Source organism: Oryctolagus cuniculus, chromosome 4 (assembly GCF_051225735.1).
Source record: "Oryctolagus cuniculus isolate XC-2025 breed Fujian yellow rabbit chromosome 4, ASM5122573v1, whole genome shotgun sequence".
Classification (NCBI taxonomy): domain Eukaryota; kingdom Metazoa; phylum Chordata; class Mammalia; order Lagomorpha; family Leporidae; genus Oryctolagus; species Oryctolagus cuniculus.
Genome location: NC_142870.1, coordinates 19827306 through 19843921, shown reverse-complemented (window position 1 = coordinate 19843921; position 16616 = coordinate 19827306). Strand labels below are relative to the sequence as shown.

Below are 16616 nucleotides of genomic sequence, written 5' to 3'. Positions count from 1 at the left end.
GTGGGACTCAAAATTCAATAAAGCTTATAGCAGGCTAATTTTTAAGCTGATAATTTTATATAGATTGTAAATTATATAAATATCATTGGTTATAAATATCCAAATGGCCTTTGGCAGAAAAAAGGTTCTCCATCCCTGCTTTATTAAATATCATGCCTAAGAAATTCCCAGTTGCTGACCAAAGGCCCAAGGTCCTGTACAGACAGACATAAACTAGCATAAACAGTGCTGTAAGGGATGTGCACATCAACAGTAATGGACTTAGTCCATTGATGGGGTCTGGGAGGGACGGACAGAGAAATAACTTGCTGAAGAGGTAACAGGGGACTTGGGATAAGATGAACAACTAGAAATCTGTAGAGAAAAGATGGCAACAAGGACAGCAGGAAAACAGAGGAGCACTCATACATAGACAAGGGTCTGCAGGAACTCCCAGTACTGTGGTCTGGGTGGGCAACAGGGGTGGGCAGAAGACAGGCTACCACTCCTTTCTGAAGGACTCTTGTTTCCAAGGCTGAGGTTTCAAAGGTTCAAAACTTAACTCACTAGCGATGCAGTCTAGTACAAAAGAAGTAAGAAGGAGCCAGTTGGCAGCACAGCAGGTTAGGCCACTGCCTGTGATGCTGGCATCCCATATCAGAGCACCAGTTCAAGATCTGGCTTCTCTGCTTGGGATCCAGCTCCCTGTGAATGCACTTGGGAAGGCAGCAGAGGATTGTCTGAGTGCTTGGGCTCCTGTCACCACATGGAAGATCAGGATGGCGATCCACATTCCTGGTTTCAGCCTGGCCAGCACCAGCTGTTGCAACCATTTGGGAAGTGAACCAGCAGATGGGAGATCTCTCTTCTCTCTCTCTCTCTCTCTCTATAACTCTATGTTTCAACTAAATAAAATAAGTCTTTTAAAAAAGACAAGACTTAAGCAGACGAATGGTAAGATCAACAAGCATGAGGTATAGGCATGGAGGTCAGACGGGTCGGGGAGTGACAGTGGGATAGGGACAGGGTTCCTGAGAAGTGTAGCCAAGGAGGACAAGGGAAGCAAGAGCTTTGAGAAAACTAGGCGTGAGTGAAGCACGAATGTCATACTTCGAGATGGAGACAGGGTGGGGATGGTTACTAATGGGAACAGTGGGCCCAGCAGGAAGAATGGACAGTGGGGGATAGAACTAACTGGGTTTGGCTTTGATCATGATGGACTAGGGCTGATGGAAGACACTGGTGGAGGAGGCATCCAGCACATAGCTAGAAATAAAGGACTAGAAATCTGGACCACAAGTACACAGATCTGAGAGGCACTGTTTTTGTATTTCTATGAAATCACAGCACTGTACATTTTTGTTGTTACTTCTGAAGCGCTCCATTCCTGAAATACTACAGATACTGGAGCAGATGGCTACCACTTTCTGCACTGCTCAACGTCCCACTATAACGTTACATGGGTAGAGACAGAATCTGGCCTTTGGAAGGCTAATTCTACTCCTCCCTCTCCATAAGTGTAATTTGAGACTGCTTCCCAATTCACAGACCTACATGAGAAATGTCCTGAAAATATTTTTCTACTGTCAATTACAGAGTAAAAACAATGTTTAAAACCATATATCCATCAGGGAGGCTTTCCCAAGACTTCCAGGATATGTCTGAAATTGAGGGCTGTATTGAACCCTCACACACTGTGTTGTTTTCTATACATACGTACATTAATATGCCTATAATAAAGTTTATAAATTCAGCACAGTGATTAACAATAAAATAGAACAATTATAACATACTATGGTAAAAGTTATTTGAAAGTACGTGTGTGTGTGTGTGTGTGTCTCAAAATACATATGGTACTTACCCTCCTGGTGATAAAGCAAGATGGCACTTAAAGGAAGCACTTTACGGCTTCTGTTTAGCATAAGTTTATTGTCATTATCACTACTCTTGTGCTTTACTAAGGAAAATAAGGGTTACTTGGACAAAAGCACTGCAATATTATGTTCAACAACCTGATAAGCCAGACATGTGGGGCCAGTCTAAAGGATGAGGAATATACACAGCAAAGACACACTGGACAAGGGAATGGTTCACTCCTCAGGAAAGGCAGCATGAAACAGCATGGAATTCCATCATGCTACACAGCACGGCACACAACTTAAAACTCAGGGACTGGAGCTGGCGTTGTGGCACAGCAGGTTAAGCTGCCGCTCACAACGCTTGTAATCCATATAGGAGCACGGGTGTGAGATCCGCACCCTGCTCATGTGCCTGGGAAAGCAGATGATGGCTCCAGTAGTTGGGCTCCTGACACCTGTATGGGAGACACACACAGAATTCCAGGCTCCTGGCTTCAGTCTGACCCATCTCTGACCACTGTGGTCATTTACGAGAATGAACCAGTAGGTGGAAGATGTCCTCTCTGTCTCTCTGCCTTTCAATAAAAATAAATCTTAAAAAAAAATATAGAAAAGGCAGATTGGAAGAAACAATGACTGCATGAGGAAAAAAAAGGGCTCTGAAACATAGCAATGATAATTAATTCTAAGTGCTTATAACTTTATTAATTTATAAACTTTAAATGGAAATTTCTGTCCTATGAACATTTAGTTTCCTGAGCCCAGAGATACCTGGGCCTCCCAGTATTCTCAGTAGTTTAATTAGGCAGATAAAGGAGTTGTGCCTGTCAACTAATTACTGATGGCAAAGCAAAAGTATCATTCAGTTATTGCCAAAGATCACAGATGTCCTAGATATAGTATCTGAGACAGAAAGATGGGGCATATACAGCCAGTTTACAGGTGTGCATGTTGGGAAATAATATCCTGAAATGGAGTTTAGTTAAAAAGGCTGTCTTGTTATAAATGCTCTAGACATAAGTGCTGCTAATTGAGTTTCACCTACAGAATGGGTTGTATATGAGCTGGCACTACAACTACATACTACAGATGCATCCTCTTCTTCTGTGACTGCCATCATTAGATGCTATCCTGTGATACCTTATAAATACATTTTCATAAACCTAAATTGCTTCATTACCACTTTTGATATGTGTAGGACTCCTTGGCTTCAGCTATAAAATTCTCCTGAAAACTGCTTGAGGCTAACTGATTAATATTCCAAGAAGGTGCAATGGGAAACAAATGAACAGCATATTCCAGGCAGGAGAAGATTAACTTTGCTATATCTTCCTTTACTTATTAGTAGTTAGAGTTTAGAGTACAATAATTCTTCTGAAATCATTTCCAAACTATAATTTAAATATTAAATGGGAAGTTCTCAAATATATACTTATATTGAAAGTAGAATGATTTTACTGGTATTGGAATATCTATTGTATTTCTATTTAAAATGTTGAAAAAAATCCCAAGTTAATTCGACATCAATCTTATAACCACTTCCCAACCATGAGAAATCGTATATTCTAGTATTATTTGTTTCCCTAAAATACAAAGGAGTTCTACATATTTAAATCCATAAAATAAGAATATCATTAGTTGTTCACTATCAAAACTCATTTTAATATTCTCAACCTTATCTAGGACAATACTGAAGAAGCCATTATTTATTATTATTGATTATAGTAATTACAGGGCCTACAATCCTTTTTTAAAGACCTAATTAAAAAAGGAACAGGTTAGAATAGTAATGATTATCAAAGTGGAGGTGGAGGATTAGTCACTGAGCCCTAAGAAATGCTTTTACATTTGACAGCATGAGATAATGGGTGGGAGAGAGATTCAACTAAGAAAATACCAGCCCCACACCAACCTGCCCCCACTTCAGTTTCAATCCGGGCCTGACAAACAAGTCCCTTACACATTTTTCCAAGTCAATGTACTTTTATATCCATTATTTAGTAGTTCTGGGGGCAAATACTGTGATACAGATTATTGCAATTTTTCCCTTGTCGGAGGCAAAGAAATAGGTTCAGGAAGATTGTTAGGTTTAAAGCACATCTTCAATGTTTGAAGATATTTTTGAATCAAAGATCTTCCAATTTACTAATAGGTCTTCCAACCAGTGATTCTATTAACAGAGGATTTGCTCCCTCCCAGTACTGTCTTATAGATTAGTTTCTTTGCTTCATGATGGTAATCTTTCCAGGTTGGTAGCTGTCATGTGTTAACATGTTTAGTGCTATATAATATTAACCTCATCACTCCTGGCACTGAAGCCATTGACTTCTAGGGAAAAGCAAACACCTGCTTGTGTGGTTGGCAATAACAGGAACAGCTCTCCACCTTGCACTGCAATTAGGTTGCAGAGCAGAATACTTTGGGAGACCAGATTGAACCAATGGTCTTAAGTGCAAAGGCAAATTTTAATGATATATGGAGATACCCATAATAGAAAATCGTTTGGAAGTGGTTTGAATTACTATTCTTCCAAAGAAAATGGTGCTATTCTGTAAGCATTTTCTAGTATAAGAACTTCAAATACCATACAATACTTTTGAATATTCTTGGGCAAATCTTTTCCAAAATTACTTATTATACTTTACTAAAACTGTTCAGTTGATCCAGAAGCAGTGACAACCTCTAAATTCAAATCTTGTTACAACAATTTACAAGACAAAAATGTGTTTTGTGGAATACGCCAGATAAATTAGGACCATGAACCACCTTCAAATGTCTGACAACAATGCAACCAGATAATCTCTGTGTTCCTTCTTAATTAAATTGATGACAAAGATAAATAAAATGTAGAACTGAAAGAACTAGTTTTTATCTGCTCTATTACAAATAAATCATAATTTCTTTGCATAAACAAATATAAATAATATAAAATAAATACACATGTAAAATAACAGTAGAAATAAAAATACCATAAACAACTTGGACACCTTTACACGTTGCCTGATTGTTTTTCTTTGACAGTAGCAAACTATATTTCCTTAAAAATACTGTATATTTTGTAGTTTTAATCAATGAATGTTTTAATGTCTGTTCCTAGGCAGAAAAATCACTCCACAGTAAATGAGGAAACAATTCCATTTTTAGATTAGTGAGCCTATATCTGAAAAGAACACAGTTGAGACCATTTCAAAGCACATGAAGTACTAATGGATGTCAAGATACAAAGTAATATATGAGTACTTCACAAAGGTCATGAAAATGGAATTAAAAGTTCATTTGGTAAAAAATGAAATCCATGCATAGGTTTTGCATAATATGCATCTTCCATGAACTTTTTGAAGAAACTGCATATCCCATGTGTACGTACATGGATAAAATTCCCAAGTCGACTGTCTTGGATTGAACATATAAACATCTAAGGACACTGGAAACACTACTTTGTAACATTTGGAAATACTTCCTTTGTAAACAAGGAAGGTAAAGTTAGCTCATACTTGAAAAAAATTTTAATTTTCTCTAACTCTAATCAAAGGAAATAGTTTTAAATGCCTCTAAATTATTTTCTACATGATTGACTTCATCCCAAAACAAACAGGTTTATTATAATTTTGCTGAATTTCTTGAAATAAGTTACTGGTACTACTTTAAGTGCCAGGGCTCAAGTAAAGTAACCATCTTCTGGTATAACATGCTCACTCGTGGGTTTTGAGACCAAGGTAAAAAAATAATTTTAAAGGTTATTTGCACTCATGACAATGGTGAATGCCATCTAAACTGGGGGTTTTACATTGAAGATAATAATACTTTGATGTTGGTTTCAACAAAAAATTAGTTTCTGGGAAACCAGTTAAAAACCATAAACATCTATATTTTCACCCTATTTTTATACTGTGTGATGACCAGGAAATTCAGATGCTTTAATTAAAAGATACTGGGGAGTGGTGTTTGAGGATTCCATGCATTAAAATCCTTAGCATTCAGGGCCAGCGCTGTGGCACAGTGGGTTAAATGCCCTGGCCTGAAGTGCCGGCATCCCATATGGGTGCCGGTTTGAGACCCAGCTGCTCCACTTCCAATCCACCTCTCTGCTATGGCCTAGGAAAGCAGTAGAAGATGGCCCAAGTCTTTGGGCCCCTGCACCCACATGGGAGACCCGGAAGAAGCTCCTGGCTCCTGGCTTCAAATCAGCGCAGCTCCGGCCGTTGTGGCCAATTGGGGAGTGAATCAACAGAGTAACTCTGACTTTCAAATAAATAAATCTTTTTAAAAAAATCCTTAGCACTGAACAATGCAACCCTCCAAATAATTCTTACAAATGAATCACTCTTCTGTTCTTGTTATTCAGGCACATCCTGCTGCTGGGGTGGCTTATGCTACCCAGTCCCAATAAACACAGTGACACCACCAGATGTGGCTCCCATGGCAGCAACCCAACCCTGCACTGTAAAGGTGTCCCCTTTTCCAGCCACTATCTGCTTGCAACCAAAACAAACACCGGATGGGCCGCCTGTCTGTCATCTGATCTGGGCTATTCAAGACTTTTGCTTTGCTTCTTGACATACATGTGGTTCAAGTTTGTTCCACACAGAAATCTGGCATTTCTAATAAGACCTCAGAATTGGCTGCCTGTTCCCCCAAGAGAAAATGCAAGCTTCTGCTAGTCTCCTATTCATCATTTTCAAATTAGTTCCCTTATTGCAGTACAAGAGAAAGACAGCCTCTAACAGTGCTTGAAGCTGCCAGCCCAGCATTATGACAGTTGCTTCAAAAAGCCAAAAGCTGTTCCATCAAAGCCATTCTCCCTTGACTCATCCACTGGCAAAGATTTAAGGTTTTAATTTCTCTTTTGTATGATTCACTTTGTGACCCTCTAAAGTTGTTAGCTTTTTTTCTCCCTTGAGTATTTAATACCACTTTCATAAAATGCAAGGCAGAAAAGCAACTGGAAGATTATCTAAGTCAAAGAATTTTAAGTCCAGAGACCCAAATAAAAAGACAGTTAGTCAGATAAAGCTCCTTTTTCTCTCTCTCTCATCCAATCTGAGAGACAGAGAAAGGACTGACCCACTAATATGCGTAACTTTTCATGACATGACATCCTGCCATTAGCTAAGGTCTTGAGTATTGCAGAATCACTGGTTGTCTGGGAAGCAGTATATTCACAACTGACTACCTGATTGAAAAGTGAGTGTTCACAAACTTCAAATAGTGAACTTATGAAACGCAAATAATACTATCGGCTTATTACTATCGGCTTATCACTTTTTGAGAAAAGTTCTTGGAGCAGAGAGATCATAATGAAACTGCCTTTCAACTATACTAAGACCCTGAGCCTCCCATAGATCCAGCTTTAACAGCATATCTGTACACTGATTGCAATGCTGATTGTGCTATGAATCTCTCCTCTTACATCAGATACCAGCACTAAGTGAAATGCCTGACAATGGATGACAAACATTCAATGCACAGTACATGTAATTAAAAGGATAAATGTGAAAACAGTACATGAGAGACAAAAGCCCAAGATACTAGTAGCTGGAAAATTGTATATTTTAACTACAACTAAGTAAAAATATATACATGTAGGGGAAAAAGGGAGAACTAAATAAAAAGACAAAACTTGCAATAAGATCAAATCAGGGGGCCGGTTCTGTGGCGCAACGGGTTAAAATCCTTGCCTGAAGCACCGGCATCCCACATGGCCTGGGAAAGCAGTAGAGGATGGTCCAAATCCGTGGGCCCCTGCACCCCCGTGGGAGACCCGGAAGAAGCTCCTGGCTCCTGGCTTCAAATCAGCACAGCTCCGGCCGTTGTGGCCAATTGGGGAGTGAACCATCCGATGGAAGACCTCTCTCTCTCTCTCTGCCTCTCCTCTCTCTGCTGTGTAACTCTTTCAAATAAATAAATCTTTTTTTAAAAAAAAGATAAATCAGATGATTTGCCGTAACCCCAAACCTTCATGTATTTTTTGAATTACATATAATAGAAAACCATTTTGAGTGGAGATGGTGTTTCATACCTCCAACTGCACCAAGTATTTAAAAACAATTAATTTGTCCTAGAAAATATGCTACTATCTACTGTAGTCTAAATGAGCAATAATATTAATAAAAGGAAAAAAACATTTGTGTTAAGAGTAATGAAGAAATTAGGTGTAAAGAAGAAATCTTAATCGTCCTTTGCATTTAAGCAGAGTTTATGGATGGGATTTTTTAGCTCTGAATGCCTTTTGGATGGTCTGTTTTATTCCCAAACATTTTTCTATCCTGGCCAAAGCCACTTCCAAGAGGCAGAGGCATACTCCTGAGGTGGTGCTGTTCTGTCCATGAGAGATTAGAATGACCAAAAGCTTGGACAGAAGATTTTTTTTTTTAGAAAATAGTTATCTCCCTAGCTCCAATGCTGACCGAAGAGCCTTGCAAAGCGGCATATCTTAACCTCAGAAAAGCTGACACTGCTGTGGGACTGTCCTGTGGTCAGCGACGTCCCTGGTCTCCACTCACCAGAAGTCAACGGCATCCCTGTCCTCATGACAACAAAAAATGCCTGCAGACATCTACAAAGGTCCCTTGAGCGGAAATCACCCCAGCTGGGAACCACTGCTCTAAGCTGATGTTTGTTCATTCATGTCTCAGATCACAGAACGCCTGTCAGCAGCTACAACAGTTTAGCTATCCCCATAACTGTTGCTTCCACTTCCTGAAATTTTTATCTACTCTTATTTTTATTAAAGGATGCCAACTTGATACAAGAGAACAGAAAAGACTTGCTGATTCCAGGAAGAAAAGCCACTGTAAGCATGAACATAATTTTTCACCAAAGCCCAAAGAAAGATGAATCGTATCTTCATCTGTAACTATGATTTCATTTTCTTCCTCCACGTCTTGAAGCACTGAAAAGATATTCAAGTAATCATGACAGTAAAAGTGCTAAGATGTTAATGAGTTTTTCTTTGGTTCCATGTTTTTAGCCCAATAATTCTAGCTTTAAAGATTCCTGACAAGGGCAGGCACAGTGGCGCAGTGCCGGCATCCCATATGGGCAAGTTTGAGTCCTGGCTGCTCCACTCCAATCCAGCTCTCAGTTGATGGCCTGGGAAAGCAGTGGAAGATGGCCCAAGTGTTTGTGTCCCTGTACCTGTGTGAGAGACCCAGAAGAAGCTCCTGGCCTCAGATTGGCCCAGTTCTAGCTGTTGCAGCCATTTGAGGAACAAGGCAGGAGATGGAAGATCTCTCTCTGTCTCTCCCTCTTGTATGTAACTTTGCCTCTCAAATAAATAAATATTTTTTAAAAAGAGATTCTTCATGACATTTTACTCAATTATTGATATCTGGAAAAATATTCCTTAGTGTTTTTGTGTGTGTGTGTGTGTGTGTTAGGACCAGTTAGTCTTGGTTACACATGTTAACTTTGAGTTACCATGACTATATCTATGTATATATTTGATGTAAATGCTAATCCAGTTCAATTCAGATATTTAACAAGGGTTTTCACACATCAAGCAACACAGACCTCATAATAAAGGTTAACTCTTGGTAAGCAGGAAAAGCTGCCAACCCTTAGAATACCATCAGTTTCCCTAAGATTTATTTTACCTTTTGGGTTTCTTACTCAGCAGTTCTAACTACTTATAAAAATTAAGATTTCTTTTATTCCTTCTTGGAGGAAAATAAAAGTTTTAATTGAATAAAATTCATTCTATGAATGAATGTAATGAGTCCACTGGAACTTTTTATACCCCATAAGACACATTATGGATCTTAACCTTATTTTTCCAGTATTTTACAACATTTTCTCATTAATGATCCCAAGAAATATTTCATCATTCTTTATCAATTTCCAACTGTGCTACAGAAGTCTAAATAATCTAAAAGACAGCATGATGGAACTACCTAGAAGGATGATGCAATTGGAAAATTATGTCTTTATTACTGTTTTCCTTAAGTACATCATTTTTCAACAAAGTATTAAAAAAAGGACTGAGTATATTTGAAAATAAGAATTTTTAATTTTCTGAATATTAGCAAATAAATTAAGAATAACAGGAGACAATTCATAACACAAGACATATCAGAAGATGAGTGAAGTTGGTCATGTACGTGAAACTTCAGACCATGGGCCTTCAGAGGCTATCATAGATGGATTCTCTCAAGGTCAAGATCAACAAGTCAACAGTGTATTTCTAAGACTGAAAAAGAAACATCATTTCTCATGCACTTGGCGATTCGACAAAAGGACATCAACAATATTTTTTGACAAAACCGAAAACACTGATTGCTAAAGTGATGTGACAGTATTCTTTCCTCATTTATGCTTGTGCAGTGCACTGTATGATGTTTGTGCAACAAATTTGATACAGTTTGGAAGTGAAAAAAAGGCCAAAGGCAAGAATGTCAGGAAAGGTAATTAGAAGGAAAAAGATACTGGAGAAATTGTGGGGGGGTGGGGGGGAACGGACTAACATTCTAACAGGTACTTATAAATTCAAATTTGCAGAAAAGATAGCTGTGCTCTCCAACAAAAATTGAATTGTCAAGGCTTAAAAAGAGTCTAAATAATAATTAGACAACATTGCACATGCAAGATAGACTATGATGCACAATAAGCTAGAACCCAGTGAGATGCATATGAACCCTAGAAATATTACATATCAGTTGGACATTTCCTAGATTCACATACGGCAGGTTACACTGGCATCCTTCAGAAAATACTGCCTATTTCATAAAGTCTTTTATTCAAAGCTTAGAAATAACTAAATACAAATCTAGATATATCTATTTAAATCCAAATTAGAATTCTTAGTGCTAATTTTTATTAAAAACTTTAATAAAGTTATTTCTCACCATCTCTTGATTCTTAGTTCTTAATGAAATGTTTGGAAAATTTTCTTTTTTTTTTTTTTGACAGGCAGAGTGGACAGTGAGAGAGACAGACAGAGAAAGGTCTTCCTTTTTCCATTGGTTCACCCCACAATGGCCGCTGTGGCCAGCACGCTGCGGCCGGCGCACCGTGCTGATCCGAAGCCAGGAACCAGGTGCTTCTCCTGGTCTCCCATGCGGGTGCAGGGCCCAAGGACCTAGGCCATCCTCCACTGCACTCCCAGGCCACAGAAGAGAGCTGGAAGGGAAGAGGAGCAACCAGGACAGAATCCGGCACCCCAACCGAGACTAGAACCCGGGGTACCAGCGCCACAGGCGGAGGATTAGCCTATTGAGCCGCAGCGCCGGCCTAGAAAATTTTAAAATATATTGATAATATAATATAAAGGGCCCACTTTACACAGAAAGTCAATCGTTCTAGATTGACTTTCCTGATATAATGAGGCAAGGTGATGTCTTGCCATACCTGTCCCTACAGCAATCACCAGACTTGGCTTGCTGGGCTCAGTGAGCACTGTAAGGTACTGTGTGTTCCAGTGTGCTCACACATGTGTGTATGCACACACACACACACACACACACAGGAGAGGAGCCTAAACTAAGGAAAACTCTCCTGAGACACAACCTATATACAGTATACACAAGGGGAAAGGTGAGACGTGGTAATAAGTAAGCATTCAACTGGATCTGCCCCAAGCTTGGTTTTCTTTTCTTATTAAAAGGAGAAAGAGAAAAAATATACCAGGTAGTTATCCAGAAAGAGACCTCTAGCACATCCTCATTAATGCCTGCAACACAAGAGAATATAGCTTTGGAGATTCTGTTTTGAAAAAGAATGTGATGACCTTCTCCCGAAAAGAAAAGTACCAGTACAAAGCAAGCAGAGGGTCTAGCCACCTGTCCTGTTTGTCAACCATCTCTGTCACTACGTGGTCTCTATCAGTGCTGGAGAAAGGTAGGGGAGAGTTGAGCTGCCAGACTCTCTCTCGGGACTAGAATGGCTGTGTGGCTGGTTCTACAAGTTAGTTTTCCAAATAACTGTTCTTATGGAAAAAATTCTTACCCAAGATAGTTGGAATCAGTATACTATTAACCCAAGGTACAATAATGATTGCAGTAATCAGTACTTGAAGGTAGGTTGGATAAGTCAATCATTCTACCATTGGAGAAATATATACTGAGTCGTTTATAAATAAATTTTTGGATCAATATTTACTTTGTGTTAAAAGATTTATCTTTTTTCAATGAGGTCATAAAACAGTGCTCATCTCATAAAGACCGTTCCCTTAATACGTTATTAGCAACAGGCAAACACTCCTTTTCTACCAAAAATAGGTCTTGTTACTTAGCAACCAGCACAGTGTAATAAACTCTGGATGAAATTCTGTTTCAGGAGAATCAGAGTTCCTCCTCTTTTCTCTTTCTTCAAGAATTATCATTTAACATCCTTTGGGGATGTTTTAAGTCAGCTGTTACATTCCTATTCGGCCTGCATTTCAAATGTCACCAGGAGGGCTGTTTCTGGAACCAGGAGGCTGCCAGTTGGAAGAAGCCTAATTTGTGTGTGGATCAGTGGGGCGATGCCTCCGCCAGTTTTGCCCACTACCTCTGCCAGATGAGAAGGAAGGCACAGCTGTCTGCAGAGCTACAGGAACACTTCTTTAGAAGGAGGGGAGTGACCTGATATCCTAGTTATGTTCACTTTCCCAATCTTGAAAGCATATGCAGTTAAAAACTTCAAAGCAATTCAGGGGTTAGACATCAGAACATATTACTTGGGCTTCATAAACCTTTTGTCTTAAAGTAAATAAACAGTAGTAAGAAATTTCAAATCATTTAGGGCTTTACTGTCCAAATATCACAGCCACTAGCCACATGCAACTACAGAACAATTGGAATGAGGCTAGTCTGAAATGACATTTGCTGTGTTATGATGTATATTTCACTTTGGATGCTAAGGATGAAAGAAACAAAGAACTAAACAAAAGAAATAATGTGGATCATCCTACTAATGACTTTTTCGTATCAACTATATATCAAAATGATATTGGGATATACTTGTATTGGATTAAATAGGTTGCTAAAATTAAATTCATCTGTCTCTTAAAAAGCAACTATTAGGGGCTGGTGCTGTGGCTCATTGGGTTAACGCCCTAGCCTGAAGTGCTGGCATCCCATATGGGCGCCCATTCGAGACCTGGCTACTCCACTTCCCATCCAGCTCTCTGCTATGGCCCAAGTCCTTGGGCTCCTGCACCCACATGGGAGACCTGGAGGAAGCTCCTGGCTCCTGTCTTCAGAACGGCGCAGCTCCAGCCCTTGTGGCCATCTGGGAAGTGAACCAGTGGATGGAAGACCTCTCTCTCTCTCTCTGCCTCTTCTCTGTGTAACTCTGACTTTCAAATAAATATATAAATAAATAAGCGACTATTAGAAAGTGTAAAAGTATATATGTACATTAGATCCTATTGGATAGCTCTGTGCTAAAATGTGGGATATTCTCTAACATTCAATTATGGACCACAAAACCTTTACCAAAAGTTATGAAGACAATTTTAAAAACACTATTAAATCTGGTAATATTCATTGCAGACCTATATGGAAGATACACCAGGTATATAAACTGTAGTCTGGATTTTAACAAATAGAAAGAGGTATGATGACAACTGATTGGATGAGAAGATACAGTTTGGGTGAATCTTCGAAAAAGAATACAAAGGCAAGGCAAGGCAAGCATAGGTGAACAAATCATTCGGAAAGACTTAAAAAGGATGTATCATTGTACATGAACATTAGGATATATGTATATATAGGATTTTGACAGGCTGTGATAAGATGTCAAGGGCATGGAGAAGAATTTTCTGGGAATATAGTGGAGGAAGTCTAGGCAAGGGGGTAGGAGGAGCACCAATGCCACGTAATGGGAGTGGAGTCACAGTATGAATGAATCTTATAAACATACAAAAAAAAACAAGGATATTAGAAACAAGGAGGGCCTTGATATAATATAGGGAAATCAAAGAAGTTAGTCTGGTAAGAGATAAATGATGATCTTAGTTCAGGCATTACCAGGTCAGGAAACAGCAGGTTCATAGGTAGAGGTAGACAGGGCAATGATAAGGAAGATGGAAAAGACAAGAAAAAGAGAAGAGAAGGTGGCCAGGAGTCTGAGAACCCAGAGAGATCATAATCACAAAATGTGCAACAGGAAACAAAAGGAGGGAAGAAAGCACAAGGAAGTTGAGATAGAAGGGAGATCCATTAATTTATTCAACAAACACATGCCCACCAAATGTCAAGTTGCAGAAGTTCACAAAGGATGATAGTGAGAGGTCATCTGCCGAGCTGGACGGCTGGGGTGCCAGGAACAAGAAGAGTGGAATCGGCTTGGATCAGCTGCTATGTGGAAGATGATAGGCCTTCAGATAGGGATAATTAGGTGCTTCTGGTAACATTAAGACCCAGGCTGATGTTACAGTATGAATAAGATATGGAATTAGCTGGTTGGGTTATGTGACTCCAAACATCAACCTTAGAAAACTCAGAAGCAATTAAAAGGAGAAATTAATTTTCCTCCAATATGGAGAGCTGACAAAAATACATTTAGAAAATGTAATGGATATTAGCAAGTTCAGGATGTTCAATAGAATGTGAACATGGTTACCCAATGATTCTGAGCTGGTTAGAAAGAGGAGCCAAAAGGAAGGGAAACTGCAGATGACAAGTCTAAATTAGGATGAAAGAAGAGCGAAATGTAGTAAGACCTGGCCGTATTTCAGGTGTAAGATCAGAGAGATTGTGGTCACACACTCAGAGAAAAAGGTCCTAGCTGTAAACCCTAAGGTACAGTGTTTCTAAGGATGACAGAGTCCAAGGGATGCCTTTGTTGCAGGTGACTGCAATGCAGTAGGAATGAAGGCAACTAGAAGGTAGGGTGACCAGATGATCCTGTTTGCCTTGGTCTCTCAGTTATTGACTGTGGACTTAGTGTTCTGTCTTATTTGGAAAATAAATTGGCCGCCCCAGTAGTAGGCAATACAGTAAATTAAAAGAAAATAAAATTTTAAAAGAAAATACAGTATTCTATAGTTTGATGATTGTAACAGTGAGGACAGTACACCAGAGAGATGGAGATCACAGAAACTACAGTTACTGAATGACAGTAATTAATAACCCAGGAATCAAGGTCAGAGTGAGAAGCCCTATGGGTCTATTTCTAGAAATGGTTAGAAGGCAGGTAGGAGATGAAAGGGCCGCTGATGAAGAGGGTTTCTAAGACACGATGCCAGTAATGCTTTCAATTAAGTCACTAAATTAGTCACCAAATTAGAAGGAATGTTGGAGGAAAAGATTAAGACATATCAAAGTCTATTTTCAATGAACAGGTTTCACAATATAAATAAAATGTGTTAGATGAGACTGAGAGCCTAGGAAAAGCCCGTCACTCTAGGATAACACAGTAATACTCAGTTTTCATTTTTAATTCAGTCTTTTGTATGTGAATGATCATATGTGGCAGGTCACCACCACAGAGACAGGGTTACAAGAACATACCTAGCTCCTTAAAAACTGTAATGAGCATGGTGCCTTTTCATTTTCTCACCATTATGTAGGTTTGTTTCTTCAGTACACAATTAAGTAATGGGAAAGTATATCAAGGATCAAATAGCCAATGAACAAAGAAAATGGTGCCAAGAATTTACTTTTTCAAAGAGTCACTCTGGCAGTAAACCCAAACCAATAGGCATTCTACATCTGGCACATGGAATACAGGTGTGGGGAACCAACCGTGCATGGGACCCAAGGGAGTAATTCCATGGAAGAAAGTTCCAAAGCATTCCCACTGACAAACCCCACTGATCTTCCCCTGGGAGGAGGACTTATATCATTTAACTTTCAAGTTTTGCAAACACAGAGAAATATTTCCAAGCATACAGTTTCTTTCTTGGTTCTTCTAATCCTTTGAAATTTGTTCATTGTTTACCTTTCTGCCACCAAGACTGAATATGTGTGTGTGTGTGTGTGTGTATCTTAAATCTGGCTACATTTTTTAAAAAATCTGGCTAACAGGCAACACAAAGAGCTTAACTAATAAAAACCAAGTTCTGATAAGACTATCCAATAGCCACTAAAAAGAAGCTTTGTTTTATTAGCTAATAAAGAAGTCAGCTAGGTTTCTGGAGCAGACATAGACTCTTACATATCTATAAAATTATTCCTAAATTCATAGGAAATATATTACATACTCATGCAGAAAATCCATGCCTGAAATCTGAAAACTTCGTATTAATTAATGCTAGTCTTACAATTCTTATTTATTGTTCTGTTTGGAAATCTGTAACAGCAGGAGACATCTAAGAGAATACTGAGGACAAATTAAAGAGAACCATCGCCTGTTTTTGAATGACACAGCAAGCAATCAACCAACCACTGAACCAGATGGTATTTCTCAAAGATTCTGACTTTATAATTTTAGAATTTCAATATAGATAATTTCCTTCAAGTAAAATTAGATAATGTTATGAGATTAAGATCGCAAAGAAAAAGAGCTGGAATCAAGAAAACTAAGTTCAAGACAGTTAAAAAAACTTTAGTAAACATCTAAGATGATAAATAGCACCAGCAACAAAATACTCAAAACAACAAAAACTCAAAAACCTGTCTTTTTGTAAACAAAAAATTTACCTTGACATAATGATTAACAAAATAATCCCAGAATACTGTTCAAAGGATATTCCTAAATTACAAACCCAAACAGAACACCATATCATTCACTTTAGACTTCAATTTCCTTTTAGAACTACTTGTTAGTAATCTACAATATCACTGGGATTCTGATCCCACTTCTTGAGATTAAAATAAAATAGTTAAAATTAACACTGTGATGACCCATCAATTA

General features: G+C 38.7%; 1 protein-coding gene across 7 annotated transcripts in view; it reads right to left on the bottom strand.

The window, feature by feature from the left end:
* Nucleotides 1-16616, bottom strand: part of APP (amyloid beta precursor protein) — a 269028-nt gene that overhangs the window by 139994 nt on the left and 112418 nt on the right.